The 15,887-nt window shown below is 43.0% G+C and overlaps 2 protein-coding genes and 1 non-coding gene across 3 annotated transcripts in view; 1 reads left to right on the top strand and 2 right to left on the bottom strand.

Annotated features, from left to right (window-relative positions):
- CHRM5 (cholinergic receptor muscarinic 5) overlaps positions 1 to 15,887 on the top strand; it is a 99,630-nt gene that overhangs the window by 51,852 nt on the left and 31,891 nt on the right. The gene's annotated exons all lie outside the window — the stretch shown is intronic.
- Positions 1 to 15,887, bottom strand: part of AVEN (apoptosis and caspase activation inhibitor) — a 186,726-nt gene that overhangs the window by 164,968 nt on the left and 5,871 nt on the right. The gene's annotated exons all lie outside the window — the stretch shown is intronic.
- On the bottom strand, positions 1,826 to 1,932 carry LOC111554639. The gene has a single exon (XR_002735305.1). It is a non-coding gene; the product is annotated as a U6 spliceosomal RNA (small nuclear RNA).

The following is a 15,887-nucleotide window of genomic DNA, read 5'->3' as shown; positions in this document are numbered from 1 at the left end:
TACTTACTTTTTAAAAAGCTAATTGTAGGCTTCAAGCAGGTCCTTCAGGAGGTATTCCAAAAGAAGGCATTGTTACATAGGAGATGACAGCTCCAGGCATTTTGCTGGCCCTAATGACCTTCCAGTGGTACAAGATGTGGACGTGGAAGACAGTGATATTGTGTCCGGAATTTATGAAGCTAAGTGTTATTACAAGAGTCAAAAAGGCAAAAATATTTAAAAGTTTATAAAGTAAGAAAACTACAATAAACTACGGCCAATTATTAAAAAAATTAAAAGTTTAGTGTAGCCTCAGTGTACAGTGTTTATAAAGTCTACAGTAGTGTACAGTAATGTCCTAGGCCTTCATATTCATTCACCACTTACTCACTCACTCACTCAGAGCAACTTTCAGTCCTGCAAGCTCCATTCATGGAAAGCACCCTATACAGATGTACCATTTCTCATCCTATACACAGTAAGTTGACTGTACTTTTTCTATGTTTAGACACACAAATACTCACCATTGTGTTACAACTATCTACAGTATCCAGTACCGTAACATGCTGCACAGGTTTGTAGCCTAGCACAGCAGGTTATGCCATACAGCCTGGTATACAGTAGGCTACACCATCTAGGTTTATGTAAGTACCCTCTCTGGTATTGCACGATGACAAATCACCTAATGACATGTTTCTCAGACTATATCCCCATTAAGCAATACATGACTATTTATTGTAGCAAAACTTAGAAAAATAGAATTGCAAAGTCTTAAGCAGTTCTTTTGTAGGCAATTACACTTTAATGCATACAACAAGTTCAAAAATGTCTTGATTTTTTAAACACGTTTTCTATGCCTCGAAATAGAGGTTTTAAAAGTGTAGTGTTCTTTTCAGCGTTTAGAACTTTCTTACTGATGCCTTTACAAGTTTGCTCCACAACATAAATCCAAGGAGGCAAATTAGAAATTTGGTGGAAACAATACGATTTCTCTTAGAGCATGTAGATCATCTGGTTTAAGCCTCTAGGCGTCCTTGTTAACTAAAGGGTTACTGCCATCACCTGGCAGAACATCCCGTCTTCTCACACCACCTCACAGCTCTGAAATGCATTTCAGTTCTCGCTGCTCTTTCATGAGTACTTGCTCTGGGTTACAGACGGGCAGCTGTAACTTCATAAAGCTGTGGATACCTTCATAAAAGCGCCTCATATCACATTCAAGCCCCATGACTGAATTATGACCTCACTCTCCTTGTCATGAAAAGCTGTAAGTTTCACGAATTAGGCCAAATGTCATAAGGCACCAGATACAACCTTCACATAATGTTTTACTTGTTTTCTTAGAAAAGGGCCAAACTCCAGCCCTAACCAGTAAAAGCTGTTTGATTTGCCATTGCGTATTAAAAACAAACGGACCTACCAAAATTCTTTTCCTTTTAAGCACCTACCCCGTGTGGAGACAGTCGATACGCACACACTGACCAAATGGTGAGGAATAATCACTGGCCCAATCATCTGAAAAGTCTTTTTCTGCATATATATTTTACCCGACAGAAAATGATTTCACATATGCTCCTCTAGCTTTCCAGCAGCTGAAGCCCCTTTATTATTATTATACTTTAAGTTCCAGGGTACATGTGCACAACGTGCAGGTTTGTTACATATGTATACCTGTGCCATGTTGGTGTGCTGCGCCCATTAACTCGTCATTTACATTAGGTATCTCTCCTAATGCTATCCCTCCCCCACCCCCCACCCCACGACAGGCCCCGGTGTGTGATGCTCCCCACCCTGTGTCCGAGTGTTCTTATTGTTCAATTCCCACCTATGAGGGAGAACATGCGGAAGAAGTATGGAACGCTTCACAAATGTGCGTGTCATCCTTGCGAAGGAACCAGGCTAATCTGCTCTGAATCGTTCCAATTTTAGTATACGTGCTGCCAAAGTGAGCACTGAAGCTCCTCTTTTGAATCTATTCTCCTTTTCAGTTCTTCCCTGATGAAGAGTCTATAAAATGCCTATCTTTTCTCATTTCTGGCCTGGGTGAATTTTTCTATTAAAAAATTGCATCTTTTTCTTTTTCTAGAGATGGAGTCTTGCTCTGGCGCCCTGCCTTAGCCTATCAAGTAGCTGAGACTACAGGCACAGACCACCACATTCAGATAAAAAATATTTTCTGTATCTTTTTTTCTCTCTTTTTTTTTTTTTTTTTTTTTTTGAGACGGAGTTTCGCTCTTGTTGCCCAGGCTGGAGTGCAGTGGCGCCATCTCCGCTCACTGCAACCTCCCCTTCCCAGGTTCAAGTGATTCTCTTGCCTCAGCCTCCCGACTAGCTGGGATTACAGGCATGCATCACCACGCCTAGCTAATTTTGTATTTTTAGTAGATATGGGGGTTTCTCCATGTTGGTCAGGCTGGTCTGGAACTCCCAACCTCAGGTGAACCACTGCGCCTGGCTTATTCTCTGTATCTCTAAGAGCACTTACACATGGCCGGGTAAGGTGGTTCATGCCTGTAATCCCAGCACTTTGGGAGGCCAAGGCGGGCAGATTATTTGAGGTCAGGTATTCGAGACCAGCCTGGCCAAAATGGTGAAACCCCGTTTCTACTAAAAATACAAAACTTAACTGGAGATGGTAGCAGGTGCCTGTAATCCCAGCTACTGGGGAGGCTGAGGCAGGAGAATCAGGTGAACCCAGGAGGTGGAGGTTGCAGTGAGCCAAGGTTACGCCACTGCACTCCAACCTGGGTGGACAGAGCAAGACTCCATCTCAAAAATAAATATAAAATAAAATAAGAGCACTTCCATATGACAACATTAACATGAAAAAGCAGTGAGCACTCACAGCACTTGTGTAAGCAGCATTCCTAAAGTCCATAGAAAGTAAATGACAACTACTGCAAAATTTGTACTTAGAGAATTCAAGTGCAAATATTTTGTAGATGGAATAAGACAGCATTGTTTGCAATAAAGACAAGTGCATGTATTATACTTAAAACCTACTCCACACAATGCATGACATTTGAAAGGTGTTTGGCTGGCATGCCCTCTAGCTGAACTGCTTTCTGTTGCTCCTCAGCCATCAAATAAATGGCATCATGGCCACATGTTAGCAAAAATTCCTTCCTTCCAATCCCAACAATGTTAACTAGAATGGAGAAACAGGAGAAAACATTTTTCAGAGGCCGAACGATTCACAATTTCCCCCATGACAAGACAGAATACTACTATAATCTGCATCTCCCTTCTGCAGCCCTTTTCAATTGTGACCTTTAGGAAGCTCTCCCAACATTAGGGAGGAAAAAATATTTAATTAAAAGAAAGGGCAGCAAAGGCTCCTGCAGAAGGGAGAAAGCTTTTACCTTGTATTAGAGAAAGGTGGATTTTCTCAAAGCTCCCCATCCATCAGAACAAAAATGCAAATCCCAGGATCAGGATTATGCAGCAGGAAGGGTACACAAACTCTGAGGCTGGGCCACAGCCAGACACGCAAAGCCTGAACATCTGCATGCTGGTAAAATTCCCCTGGAGTTAGCAATGCTAACATTATGGGTGCCTTACACCTTTTGCATAAGTATGAGATTATTTCTCTGCTTCACAGAAATTTAAAGACTCCAAGGATTCTGCCCACTGTGATTCAAAAAGGAAGGCATTCCCCCCCCACTCTCTCCAGCTTACATTTTCCTGATCTTCTGGCCAGAAGGATGAGATTTCTCTTGGATTTTTGCTACCTCTGTACCACCACTGCATCTCTGCTGAAAGCTTGCCTTTGGCTCAAAGCCAGATAGAAAAGAACAATGAGGCCACGCAGGTGGCTCATGCCTGTAACCTCACCACTTTGGGAGGCCGAGGCGGGTGGATCACGAGGTCAGGAGTTCAAGACCAGCCTGGCCAACATGGTGAAACCCCGTCTCTACTAAATATACAAAAATTAGACTGGCGTGGTGGCATGCGCCTGTAATCCCAGCTTCTCAGGAGGATGAGGCAGAATTGCTTGAATCCAGGAGGAGGCTGCAGTGAACTGAGATCGCACCACTGCACTCCAACCTGGCGACAGAGTGAGACTCGGTCTCAAAAAAGAAAAGGGAAAGAACAATGAGAAACTTACCCCTCTCATCCCCCACTCAGGTTGCTTCTCCAGGCTTCCACTTCACGATCTGCCAGCTTTTCTTTATTTTTCTGAGTCCTCAGGTAATCTGCCCACTGAGTTTGGTTGCCATCAGCAAGAGAAATAGGCTGCAGTGGACTAACCTCATCTTGGCCAAGTGCTCCCTAGTAATCTAAGTAATAATTGTTGCGGCAGCGTCTCTCTTGGCCGCATCACATAATGATAACCGACACATACCAGAGCTCAGGCCCAGCCCACCTCTCACCTTCCTCTTGACGATGCTGTCAGGGTAGAGAAAGCCTGGTCATTCATTCTTGTAAAACCTGAGATTTGGTGCACAATTTCTTAAACTCCTCTTAGGTGTCACCATTTATTTCAGACTCTAACAAAAGATGGAAGAAAACAAAAACACTCTCTGACCTCTGGAACACTGTCCTATTCTTGCCCCATTCTGTAAGGCTCTGTCGCTTGCCATCCCTTCAATCACACCAGGCTTCAAAGGCCAGGTGGGCAGTTAAATATTAAGTGTAAACAGCTGCTTACTGTGTGCTGCTAGCAACTAAAAAGACCTAATCTATATGCCTTCAGGTTGTGAAGGGCATCAAAGAAAGAAAACACACGTTAGAAAGTCTGACAGATGCCACTTTTTTGGCCAGGGAAATTTAAACTCATTCTGGCTTTTTTTTAACTGATGGCAAAATAGAGGACTCTAACCAGAGAGGAGCCCAGACAGTGGATTTTATTTCAGATGGAAGCTAAACCCCTTTTCCCTTCACTGGTTTTAATTGTAACAGGAAAAGCATAAAACCTGCTACCAGAAAATAAATGTGAATGTTTCCAGAATGTTGGAAGTAGTCCCCTGCTTAAACACAAAATCCATTATTCCATTACATAGCAAATATCTACAGAGAGCTGATACTATGCCAGGCATTAGTCAATGTGCATGGAATACAGCAGTGAACGAGACCGAGTCCAAGCAGCCATGAAGTTTGCATTCCACCAGAGGAGTCAAACAACAAAAAATGAATAATTTATAATGCTAGTATAAATACATAAGACACAATAACTTCAGGGAGTGATAAATGGTATCAAAATAAAGTAGGTATGAGATGAAGAGCGATGGGGGCAACCTCTGTGAAGAAACCTCTGAAGGCCGGGCGCGGTGGCTTACACCTATAATCCCGGCATTTCGAGAGGCCGAGGCAGGCAGATCTCCTACTCAGCAGCCTGGGCAACATGGCCAAACGCCGTCTGTACAAAAACACAAAAAAATTAGCCAGGAGGGCTGGTGCGCACCTGTGGTCCCAGCCGCTCGGGAGGCTGAGGTGGGAGGATCGCTTCAGCCTGGGAGGCAGAGGTTACAGTGAGCCGAAATCACTCCAGGCTGGGTGACAGAGCAAGACCCCCTCTCAAAAAAAAAAAAAAAAAAGAAAAGAAAACAGAAAAGAAACCTCTGCCAACTGATATTTAAGCAGAGAACTAGAAGGAATAAGGAAGCAAGCCACGCCAAGATCTAGGAGTAGAAAAGCGGAACATTCCTGACAGCAAGTTCTCAGATCCTCAGGAGAGAACAATCCTGCCACACGGAAGCATCAGAAACAAAGCCAGTATTATGGATACACTGGCCTGAAGGAGGAGGAAAGAGAGAAGTCATGAGGTCTAAGAGACAAGCAGGAGTCAGATCATGAAGGGCCTTATATGGCCTGGTAAGGAATTTGGGTTTTATTCTAAATGCGATGGGAAGGCAGATCTACAGAGACACAAAACAGGCAAGGTTTAATCTGACCATCTTCCTCATCCTCGATCTCAACCAAAAAAAATTACTTTCAAATTCAGAGCAAAGCCTAATGTTGAAATCTACTTCATCCTCAGTTCTAACAGATCAAAGAGAAATCAATACAAAGTGAAATCAAAATGTATGCATGCATTTATTTATCTTAGAGACAGGATCTTGCTCTGTCACCCAGGCTGGAGTACAGTGGCACAGTCATCTCTCACTGTAGCCTCACACTCCTGGGCTCAAGCAATCCTCCTGCCTCAGCCTCCCAGGTAGCTGGGATTACAGGCATGCACCACCATGCCCAGCTAATCTTATTTTTATGTATGTCCTCATACCTCTCCAAACACACACACACACACACACACACTTGAATGAAGGTATGTCAAAGGAGCACAGGAGCCAACCGAAGGCGCTCCCAATGGCCAAAGCTGGAATGAACTGGAGCAGTAACAAAAAGTAGTATTGGGTTGGAGCACACAGTATGAAATAAATATCCATGAGTCCATACTAGTAAAAATGATCGAGTAAATACATAAATGAGGTAGACAAATCTCTCATATAGAATTACAAATAATTTATATAGACACTCCACCCTCAAGGAAGGTGCTACCCAGTGACTTCCTTCCAAAGGGTGCCACGTAGAAAGCGGGGCAGGGTGCAGGCAACAAGTAACTTTACAGTGCAGAAACCTGACAAATAACTACTTTATGCAGGGGATCAAGGTTTACATCAACAGCAATAACGCATGTTGACAGTGTGTGAATGGAGGCGCATCCTACAATATACCTGACCAGTACTCCTCAAAACATCAAGGTCACCAAAAACAAGGAAAGTCTGAGAGACGTGACAACTACATGTAATGTAGTATACTTTGATCCTGAAAGAGAGAAATGATGGACGTTAGGTAAAGTCTAAGGAAACCTGAATGAAGTGTGGACTTTGTTTAATAATCATATATCGACATTGGTTCATTAATTGTAATACATGTGGCATACTAATGTGAGATGCTAATAACAGGGAAAACTGGGTACAGAGTAATTGGGAACTTTCTAGACTAGTCTCTCAATTTTTTTGTCAATCTAAAAATGTTCTTAAAAGTCTGTAAAGCTTGGCCGGGTGCGGTGGCTCAAGCTTGTAATCCCAGCACTTTGGGAGGCCGAGACGGGCAAACCACAAGGTCAAGAGATCAAGACCATCTTGGCAAATACGGTGAAACCCCGTCTCTACTAAAAAATACAAAAAACTAGCCGGGCAACGAGGCGGGCGCCTGTAGTCCCAGCTACTTGGGAGGCAGAGGCAGGAGAATGGTGTAAACCCGGAAGGTGGAGCTTGCAGTGAGCTGAGATCCGGCCACTGCACTCCAGCCTGGGCGACAGAGCCAGACTCCGTCTCAAAAAAAATAAAAAATTTTTCAAAAGTCTGTAAAGCTTAATAAATATATATATTTTATATATATGGAGAGAGAAAGAGTGTGTGTGCCCTGCGGGATACATGCTCTGAAACCACAGATCTTATAAAATCAATCATCTTATCCTATTGCTATGAGTTGCTTCAGCTGTTACAACAATGAGACAAAAATTAGCTTCTAGTCAAGTACACAATTGAGATGCTGGGCCTTTTACTTTTGCTGAACGAGCACCAGCTGCAGCCTACCTACCTCTTAAGTATATGGGCACATCCAGAAAATATTTGTTGCCTCTTTAAATAAGTTCACGATAACAATAGAAATAATCACTATTATGGGGGAAGTGGGTTTGGTGATAAAAATAAAGCAAATATTACACAGATTTTAAGTCTGAATAAAAGTGTGAATGCTATATCCCAGAGCTTAAAAGAATCCATAAGTCAAAAACGATGGTCCAGTTGTAGGCTAAATACAGGTGTGATAAACCTTATTTAGTTCAGACACTTGGGCGGAGGGTTGGGGGGCTGTTTATGTGAATATTTTACGGGGGAAAATGAATATGTTTATTATTGACCATAGAATGTGATTCTTGTTTTTCAAAAGAAGACATGGGTTTAAAAGGTTGAGAAACACAGGGCATGACTCCTCCAGAAAAATACAGGCTAAAAGATAAGAACTCTAAAAATTTTCAAACCAAAGTTCACTTGTACCTTTTTTTACTGCTTTATTAAAGATATCAACTTCTACCTGTGATAGGCAGAATTCCAGGTGCCTCAAAGATGTCCATGTCCTCATCCCCCGAGTATGAATATGTGAGACTGCAGAGCAAACTGGAATTAAAATTGCAGATAGGAATCAAGGTTGCTAATCAGCTGACATTAAAATAGGGAGACTATGCCGGATTACACAGGTGGGCCCAGGGAATCCCAAGAGTCCTTAAAAGCGAAAGAGGGAGGCAGAAGAGGAGAGAAAGGGAAAGGGATGTGACCAAAGAAGTAAGGTCCGAGGCATGCAATGTTTCTGGCTCTGAAGGCGGAGGAAGGGGCCAAGAGCCAAGGAATTGGGCAGCCTCTAGAAGCTGAAAAGGAAAGGAAGCAGATGCTCGCAGCGTCCTCCAGAAAGGAACTCAGCCCGGCAGACGCCTTGATTTTACCCTGTGAGACCCGTTTTGGACTCTTAAACTCCAGAACTGGAATAAACTTGTATGTTTTAAGCCACTACATTTGTGGTAATTTATCACAGCAGCAATAAAAACTAATACCCTGCCTAGAGAACTCTCCCGCTTTTAGGAGGAAAGCCCTTTTACCCCAACATCAAAGTGATATATTTACCACATGCAAATTAAAGGAAAGGAAAAAAGTTATCAATAAGTGTGAAGTAAACAAGAGGATCAAAAGATCAGGAACTACAAGAATTCTAAGTAAACTACAGCAGAGAGCAGGCTCAGCAAGTCACGCCAGGGATGCTCAGGTGATCTTAGTTAGCCACAAAGTTCATCTGAAATCTTCACATTAACCACTGTAAGAGAAAAACCCAAAAACCTATTTTCTTGTGGTTAGAGAGACAGCAGTCAATATTCATTATATGTGACAGAAAACTAAAAACGGACCAGGCACAGTGGCTCACACCTGTAATCCCAACACTTTGGGAGGCTGAAGCAGGAGGGTTAGGCTCAGGAGTCTGAGACCAACCTGGGCAACATAGGCAAACTGTCTCTACATACAAAAAAAAAAAAAGATCAGGCCATGGTAGCACACACCTGTGGTCCCAGCTACTCATGAGGCTGAAGCGGGCAGATGACTTGAGCTCAGGGATTCAAGACCAACCTGGGCAACATGGCAAAACCTTGTCTCCACAAAAAATACAAAAATTAGCCAGATGTGGTGGCACGTGCCTGTAATCCCAGCTAGTCAGGTGGCTGAAGCACGAGAATCGCTTGAACCCAGGAGGGAGAGGTTGCAGTGAGCCAAGATTGCACCACTGCCCTCCAGCCTGGGCAACAGAGTGAGACCCTGTCTCCAAAAAAAAAAGAAGCACTTTGCCCACAGAATATTCATTAAAAGAAAACTATCAAATTAAAACTACAAATTACTATAAATAAAAAGGAAGGCCAAGGCGCAGTGGCTCACACCTGTAATCCCAGCACTTTGGGAGGCCGAGGCGGGCAGATCATGAGGTCAGGAGTTCAAGACCAGCCTGACCAACATGGTGAAACCCCGTCTCTACTAAAAAAAAATAAAAATACAAAAATTAGCCAGGCATGGTGGCGGGTGCCTGTAATCCCAGCTACTTGGGAGGCTGAGGCAGGAGAATCGCTTGAACCCAGGAGGTGGAGGTTGCAATGAGTCGAGATCGTGCCATTGCACTCCAGCCTGGGCGACAGGCAAGACTCCGGCTCCAAAAAAAAAAGGTAGCAAGGCTAGGCGCTGTGGCTTATGCCTGTAATCCTAGCACTTTGGGAGGCCGAGGCAGGTGGATTCCCTGAGGTCAGGATTTTGAGGCCGGTCCAGCCAACGTGGTGAAACCCTGTCTCTACTAAAAATACAAAAATTACCTGGGCGTGGTGGTAGGAGCCTGTAATCCAGCTACTTGGGAGGCTGAGATAGGAGAATCGTTTGAGCCCAGGAGGCAGAGGATGCAATGAGCAGAGATCGCACCACTGCACTCCAGCCTGGGAGACGGAGTGAGACTCCATCTCAAAAAAAAAAAAAAAAAGGGGGGGGCATTTGAGGTGAGCATGTGAAAATGAATAAGATTCTGAAATGTGAAGTGTGGGAGGGAAATGTAATTTACTACAGTCTTGGTTGCAAACTATAGAAACCAACTCTGGCTAATTTAGGTAGAAAAGGAATTCACTAAAAGAATTTCTAGTAGCTTATAAAATCGACAAGAAGTTTAGAGAAATAGGCTGAATAAAAAACAAGCAGGAAGCAGGTAGCTGAGAACCCAGCCACAGGAACAATCAGAGACGTAGATTAGAGTGGTTAGGATGGCACGGTAACTGCCACAGTGAAGACTCTCTTACGTGTCCTTTCATCTATATGTCATTGCTCAAGATTCGAAGCCTAATAAAGGACGTTATTGGGTCATCTGGTGAAACCTCTGTAAGGTTACATAGAATTGTAGTAATGTGAATGTCCTGATTTTGATAATTGTGCAATGGTTATAAAAGATTTTTTCGCTTTTAGGAAATACACATTGAAGTGTTTAGGGGTAAAAGGGCATCATATCCACCACTCAAAGGTTCAGAAGAAAAAAAAATTGTGTGTGTTTTTTTGGTTTGGTTGTGTGTGTGTGTGTGTGTGTGTGGCGCGCACGCGCGTGGAAAGCAGAGGAAGGAGAAAAAGGCAGTGAACCTGTCCAAACTCAAGTGATCATCTTGCCCCACAAAGCCCCCGTTTACACTTACCACACATGACACCACATAATCTCACCACCCAGAGATCATCCCGACGGTTTTTATGTGCATTGTCTTGCCTACCGTCTTCCCTACTTTTATAACAACAATGTTTGTAGAATCATCTTTTCAAATCGGAATATGTCTATGCTTCTGATAATACACAACAGTAAAAAATATGAATGAAGGAAAGACAAAGTTCTACATAATCCCTCTATTTTCCCTACTCCAAACACAGATTAACAGTTTGACATTATTCTTCTACCCTTTTGAGAGTTTTAAATGCATACATATACCTTATAATTTTCACATACTGTCATTTTGTTTTTACTTAAAAGTCTTATGACATCTTCCCAGTTTTATGAGAAAAGAATCTACATCAAATATTAAGGAAAAAATTAAATTTTTTTTTAAAAAACTGTTTTAGGAACTGGGCATGGTGGTTCACGTCTGTAATCCCAGCACTTTGACAGGCTGAGGCAGGAGGATCACTTGAGTCCAGGAGTTCAAGACCAGCCTGGGCAACATAGGCAGACCCTGTTTCTACAAAAAAAAAAAATTGAAAAGGAAATGATTTTTAAACTTTAGGAGTTGTTTACATATTCATAGTATTACTGAGTTTAAATAGAAAAGAAGCAGCAAAACAAAACACAATACTTGGGAATGGAGTGAAGAACGCTAAGGGAAAACAGGAAGCCAAGCTTTGTCTTTAGAACAATACTCATTTTTTCAACAAGGTTTGCTCCCAGAAAACTCATCACTTCCTCGGAAGGACTTGAAGTGTAATGTATCTGTAACAGGGATTCAGACTTCTTCAATAATATAAGACTAATCTTTATTTTTTTTTTTTTTTTTTTTTTTTTTTTGAGACGGAGTCTCGCTCTGTCGCCCGGGCTGTAGTGCAGTGGCCGGATCTCAGCTCACTGCAAGCTCCGCCTCCCGGGTTCACGCCATTCTCCTGCCTCAGCCTCCCGAGGAGCTGGGACTACAGGCGCCCACCACCTCGCCCGGCTAGTTTTTGTATTTTTTTTAGTAGAGACGGGGTTTCACCGTGTTAGCCAGGATGGTCTCGATCTCCCGACCTCGTGATCCGCCCGTCTCGGCCTCCCAAAGTGCTGGGATTACAGGCTTGAGCCAACGCGCCCGGCCAAGACTAATCTTTAATTAGCCCAAATATTGAACAGAGACACTCTATTTTATTATCAACCTTGTAGTAAAAGGAAAAAATGATGTTGAAACATTCTAGTCCTCAATATCATGAAGCCAGCTCACAAGAATGTGAACTCTAGATTCACAATAGAACTATAAATTCCCAACTGGGCATGGTGGCTCACACCTGTAATCCCAGCACTTTGGGAGGCCGAGGCAGGCAGATCACTTGAGGTCAGGAGTTCGAGACCAGCCTGGCCAACATGGTACAACCCCATCTCTACTAAAACTACAAAAATTAGCCAGGCATGGTGGCACATGTCTATAATCCCAGCTACTCAGGAGGCTGAGGCAGGAGAATCTCTTGAACCCGGGAGGCAGAGGTTGCAGGGAGCTAAGATCGCGCCACTGCACTCCAGCTGGGTGACAGAGTGAGACTTCATCTCAAAAAAAGAACTATGAATTCCAAATCCACTATGTAAATAAAATTCACATTGCATGAAACTCTTTGAGAATACTAGGTTTTGGGGGTTTTTTTCTTTCGTTTTGTTTTGTTTTGAGACAGAGTCTCGCTCTGTGTCACCCAGGCTGGAGTACAGTGGCGTGATCTCGCCTCACTGCAAGCTCCGCCTCCCGGGTTCACATCATTCTCCTGCCTCAGCCTCCCGAGCTGGGACTATAGGTGCCCGCCACCTCGCCCGGCTAATTTTTTTGTATTTTTAGTAGAGATGAGGTTTCACCGTGTTAGGCTGACCTCGTGATCCGCCTGCCTCAGCCTCCCAAAATGCTGGGATTACAGGCATGAGCCACCATGCCCGGCCTGGCTTGGGGGATTTTGTTGAGACAGTCTCAGCTGTCACCCAGGCTGGAGAGCAGTGGTGTGATCATAGCTCACTGCAACCTCCAACTCCTGGGTTAAAAATCTTCCTGCCTCGGCCTCCTGAGTAGGTGGGAATACAGGCGTGCACCACCATGCCTGGTTAAATTTTTTGTTGTTGTTGTTGACAGGGATCTTGCTTTGTTGCCCAGGCTGGTCTTGAACTCCTGGCCTTAAGCAATCCTCCCACCTCACCCTCCCAAAGTGCTGGGATTACAGGTATAAGCCACTATACCTGGCCTAAATATTTTTTAATTTTCCCCAAATGTAACTGTGAATGGTCCTTTCAAGCCAGAAATTATAGAAATCCAAAATAGATAACTGTATTTGTTTCACAGAATATACATCTACTAACAAACTCTCGATGTCAGTAACCTGACACAGTTAAATACAGAAATATAAGAATCACAACACTGATAATGATAATCCAAAAGAATACATATGAGATTTTTTGTAACAGCCTATTATCCCAATTATGCTTTGCTTAGGTTAATTTGTCTTTTTGAGACAGAGTTTTGCTCTTGTTGCCTAGGCTGGAGTGCAATGGTGCCATCTCGGCTCACTGCAACCTCCACCTCCTGGGTTCAAGTGATTCTCCTGTCTCAGCCTCCCGAGTAGCTAGGATTACAGGCGCCTGCCACCAGGCCTAGCTAATTTTTGTATTTCTAATAGTGACAGGGTTTCATCATATTGGTGAGGCTGCTCTCGAACTCCTGACCTCAGGTGATCTGCCCGCCTTGGTCTCCCAAAGTACTGAGATTATGGGCATGAGCCACCACGCCCGGCCTGCTTAGATTAATATTAAAATGTTTGCTATACCTCAATGTAAGTTTGACTTGGTACTAAAGATATATGGATCAGACAGATTTGTATCAGTCCTTAAAGGCAGGAGGACTCAAAGGTAGAATTAAGTTTTTACAACAGGAAATGCATTCTATCAATCTCCTATATATTTTTTGATTGTTGCTCTATTTGCACACACACCAATGATGTGATATGGGTGGTAGGAAACAGCATCCTTGGCAGTGTTGTTCTTCACAGGAATTGTCTTTTAAGCAATTTAAGGCTTACAAAATCAGGCTGGTCAAATTATAACAACAGCATCCTAGCAGCACCAAGGTAAAACACACACATCAGTTAGTATTTCTTTTCAGCATCCTTTGACAAAACCCACTCAAAAGTGAAATATTATCCATAACCATTATCCATGCACTGCCCCATGACACCTTTATAGAAATTTTCAGACTAACAAAGCTGTTAATTATTTCCATCCAAGAGAAAAAGTATTAAAGTATTTATTCCTGGCACCTCAACATACACATACACACACACACACACACACACACACACACACACACACAGCTTCTAACAAAAGAAAAAAAAAATTCAAAGAGAATCCAGTGCCATAGTAAGTTAGTCAGTAGCTTCTATAAAATAGAAATTATTATGTGTCACTATGGTCTTTATTGCTCCCTTTGATACTTCAAAGTGCATCAGGAAATAGTGACATTTGAATAGAAAACACCTTTGCAACCACTTAATTTCTAGAAAAAGGCTAGTTAAGTCATGCTATGGTGTGGTTAGGATCAAATGACCTACAGAACCTCTCTCGAGGTCACTTGCCCAGTGCTGTAAAAAGTAATCACTGCTTTTTCTGAAAAAAAAAAAATGAGAAAACCAACAATGACTTAGTACCTACTCTTCCAGAAAACATACGCCAGTGGTATTGATTTATGAGCGAGCTATTCCCATCCTAGCAGCGGTTTAAAACAAAGGCAGTAACACTATTAAGAATGACAAAAGTGGCCGGGCGCAATGGCTCACGCCTGTAATCCCAGCACTTTGGGAGGCCGAGGCGGGCGGATCACAAGGTCAGGAGATCCAGACCATCCTGGCTAACATGGTAAAACCCCGTCTCTATTAAAAATACAGAAAAAAAAATGAGCCGGACGCAATGGCGGGCATCTGTAGTCCCAGCTACTCGGGAGACTGAGGCAGGAGAATGGCGTGAGCCCGGTAGGTGGAGCTTGCAGTGAGCTGAGATCGTGCCACTGCACTCCAGCCTGGGTGACAGAGTGAGACTCCGTCTCAAAAAAAAAAAAAGAAAAAGAAAAAGAAAAAGAAAAAAACGACAAAACCTGGAAACCATATTCTGCAAATGATGGATAGCCAGAAAGCAAAAAAGCTCTGAATGAATTCATGCAATGAACCATCTTACCTTATAAGAAACAAAGGTGCTATGATCTTATGTGTCCTCAAAACAGAGTGTGCACATACCTAGGGGTTCAGAAAGATTTTCCAAGGAGTATATGAGCAGCATGTTTTTCAGGGAATCAACTTCCAGATATTCAAGATCCACGGTCTTTCCCAAAAGCAGTCTACCCTAGAACGCACCTGAAGACAGCACAACTCCTTCTCAGCCATTCTCAATCTGGCTGTATTCCCCAAGCCCCAACAATAGGACAATTTTAAATATAGATGTTGAGGAAGTGTAATTCTAAAGAACATGTAAAATGTACTTTGCAAATCAGGTAGTTCCAATTCTTTGCTTTCAACCAAAGTGATGGAGAACCTAATACAGTGATCACTTGACAGATTCTTAAAATACTCTAAAAATAATTTTTTGGCATATAAGTAGAGATATTTAATGAACTGAGTGACACTGATATGGCAAAGCCCCAACATTCCCATCTACCTATTGATGTGAACAATGTTTCTCAAAAAGAATTGACACTGAATCCTATCTCATGCAGGTAATAAGTAATGTTCATCCATGGATACTCAAACTCATTAGGGAAAATGAGACTTGTTTACAATGAAGTTTTACCTTTATGTTTAACAACTGCAAGGCTGGACACGGTGGCTCACACCTGCAATCCTAGCACTTCACGAGGCAGAGGCAGGCGGACGGCCTGAGCTCAGGAGTTCAAAATCAGCCTGAGCAATACGGTGAAACCCCATCTCTACTAAAATACAAAAAATTAGCCAGGCGTGGCCGCGTGCACCTGTAGTCCCAGCTACTCAGGAGGCTGAGGCAGGAGAATTGCTTGAACCCAGGAGGCGGAGATTGCAGTGAGCCGAGATTATGCCACTGCACTCCAGCCTGGGTGACAGAGCGAGACTCCGTCTCAAAAAAAAAATTGTAAATCAAAATAACCGTATATATTAATCGATGTAAGCTTAATTCAGTCT

The sequence above is a fragment of the Piliocolobus tephrosceles genome, chromosome 6 (assembly GCF_002776525.5).
Source record: "Piliocolobus tephrosceles isolate RC106 chromosome 6, ASM277652v3, whole genome shotgun sequence".
Taxonomy (NCBI): domain Eukaryota; kingdom Metazoa; phylum Chordata; class Mammalia; order Primates; family Cercopithecidae; genus Piliocolobus; species Piliocolobus tephrosceles.
This window is presented reverse-complemented; position numbering and strand designations above follow the sequence as displayed.